The sequence below is a fragment of the Triticum urartu genome, chromosome 6A (assembly GCF_056163025.1).
Source record: "Triticum urartu cultivar PI428250 chromosome 6A, HENAU_Tu73, whole genome shotgun sequence".
Lineage (NCBI taxonomy): Eukaryota > Viridiplantae > Streptophyta > Magnoliopsida > Poales > Poaceae > Triticum > Triticum urartu.
The window spans coordinates 593,647,336-593,650,146 of NC_141878.1; the positions used below are offsets into that span (position 1 = coordinate 593,647,336).

Below are 2,811 nucleotides of genomic sequence, written 5' to 3' on the forward strand. Positions count from 1 at the left end.
TTTCTTTAGCAAAGAAATAGGTCATTTTTCCATAGCAAAGAAATTGCGACTTGAAGTAGAGATATGAATCAAACCAATGAATGTTGAAGTAGTAGTACGTACTGAGAAGAAAAAACGAATAATCATGATCCAGGAGAGAAAAACCAAATTAAGAGAGTGACAAATTTATTCATTGCATTGAAAGGGCATCTTTTTTGTTTACGATGGACATAAAAATGCACTCCTTAATCCTTATTCCTAGCAACCAATCGACAGGCCCGATCAAAGAGAAGCAGCCGTTTTTTTTTATTGCACTCATGCTGCTGCAGGCCGATCACATTAACGACGAACGTCATCCCATGCGTTTCTGGGCCAAACACCACTGGACGAATTCCGTGTCATTCGAGCGAAGAGGTCCACGGGGCTCCCATGGTTCTCTCGGCTTCAACCCGAACTCGTCGTTGTCGTGGTCGTCACACATAGCGGCGCAGTCGTCGCCGTCCTCGCAGGCGAGGCTGGCGGTGTTTAGCTCGCTGAAGTTACCGACGTCGACGTCACAGCGGAACACCACGCAGTTGTCCTTGAGCAGGTCGTCCCGCCTCTCCAGCTCTTCCCTACGGATGAAGTGCTCGTGGCCGCACAAGCGCGCTTCCTCGTCACGGTCATCATCGCCGTCGCGGTTGAAGACGGCCGTCTTGGCGGGAGGCCCGTGCGCGAAGTTGCCGGCCTGGTCGAGGATGGTCAGCTTGTACTGCGCTTGCAGGTTGCAGCTGATGCGTGTTGCTGTTGTTGTGGCCGTAGAGCCGGAGGTAGAGGGAGATGTAGTCGGAGTTGGTGGAGCTGTCGCGGCCATTGGGGTAGTACTTGAGGTACCACCTGCATCCGCCGATGTCGAAGATAGCAGAGTCGAGACTCTGGCCGCTAGGTATCCTCTTGGTTTGCGTGTAGGCCTCCACGCGGAGCAGGTGGAACCCGCTCGCCGCCTTGCTGACAATGCGAGAGGCGGATCGCGAAAGCCGGCTAACGCCGGCCGCGGCGGCGCGCAATGTCGTCATTATGGGTGGTACGTGGAAACTAGCTAGAGAGATGTGTATGTTTTCGAGAGTTGATGTATATATAGTAGTATACCGACGAGATGTTCGAAAATTCTGGTATAAGCATTTCTTGGGCTCTAATTGATCGACTAATAATTGAGTGGAATCAATCATATATATAGGAATAATTTCTTTCATTTCCTGAGACAAAGTGATTGAAAATGGACCCCAAAAAAGATCTCATATATATCGTCACCAAAATATACCATCTATATACATAATGCCATCTATCAATTTCTTTGGATCCAAGTATACTTAGGAGTCTGAATGATATGCTTCCCACTGGAAAAGTTAATTGGTGATTGTAGGTCCGGTATGCTTGTCCTGATAATGCTCACTAGAGATTGTAGATTTCAGAACTAAAATTGTACACATACTAGTACAGAAATGAAAACTTTCTACACGTAGAAATCGAAAGTGTAATCGACGTGCAACTCCTTGCTCTGCAGAACTGATGGACATTCTTTTTTCTGCAATTGAATGTTGATGTGGTAATAATCCAATAAATAAACTTGTATGTGCTTCTTAATACGTTCGTCCAGCTACTGGTCATAGAGTTCAGGTTGTAGACTTGCATTGGGTATACAGGCTTTTTAAATAAACTGTAAAGCAATGTTCTCATATTGTCCACTTTGGCTACATAATTTGGACATATGGAGACATATAATGAAAGGAGAGAAAATGATATGAATGTCCAAATACGTTCTCTGCGATGCTCAAGCAAATTTCTGTACCTGAATGTAGATGTGGTAGTAGCTCCAGTAATTAAACTCCAAAGTGCTACATTGTAGGAAATAATTGGATCAAGTTATGGCATGCTGGGTTTGTAATTTTCACAATGGATGCGGAGTACGGATTGGTGCTGCTGCCCATGGTAGGACACCTTGTCCTAATCGTGCGAGCGCCCTGGAGAAGGCAGTCCACGGTTTCATGGAGAATCTAGGGGACTGTAATTGTGACGACATTAGGAACCAGCTTCGATACTTTAGTGAAGCATATGAGTTCTACAACTTATACTCGTGGCAGAAGGGATTTGTATTAGATATCGTAGAAGCAGGTTGAATGTCGAGAGGACAAAGTATTAGATATGGCAAAAGCAAGTTGAATGTCGAGAGGACAAAGTGCATGCAGGAAATTGTTTGCGGCTGTGCGGTGAGTATTTGGTACTGTTTGAATTATTTATAACTCTGTCCTGGTCTGCTGACTTTGAAGTGGCTAAAATTGCAATTGTGCCTTTTTTCAGTATGCAGGGAAAGGCCTGGATTGACAATATTCGGTCCTGCCATTGTGAGTGTCCTGTCTTGGTTAGACGTGAAGGTATGTTAGTACTAAGTAGAACCATCCGAAGATTAATGGCTCAAATATGAAGAAAATGATTTTTGATGCTTGTGATTGATTGTAATTAGGAGACCACACTACAGACTAAACCTGAGAAGATAATGACATCTTCAAATGTAGTGCTCTTGTAAGAGACAATTAATGGTTTTGTTAGTACATTAGAGATTCTAAAGTGTTGCAAAAGTGATTACACTAATAGAAAAATACCCATTTGTCCCGGTTCCAGAGGTCCATTTGTCCCGATTCTGGAACCGGGACTAAAGGGTCGGGATTAAAGCCCATCACTGGTGCTCCACGTTACCAACCGGGATCAAAAAGCATCCACGCGTCAGTAGCTCAGGAGTTGGGTTTTTTTTTTTGAAAGGGGGGGGGTGGGGGTTTTGGAGGGTTAATTTAGGGG

At 44.7% G+C, this 2,811-nt stretch overlaps 1 pseudogene; it reads right to left on the reverse strand.

Annotated features, from left to right (window-relative positions):
• Window positions 1–331: 331 nt before the first annotated feature.
• LOC147966913 (BTB/POZ and MATH domain-containing protein 3-like) lies at window positions 332–1,034 on the reverse strand (annotated as a pseudogene).
• Window positions 1,035–2,811: the final 1,777 nt, after the last annotated feature.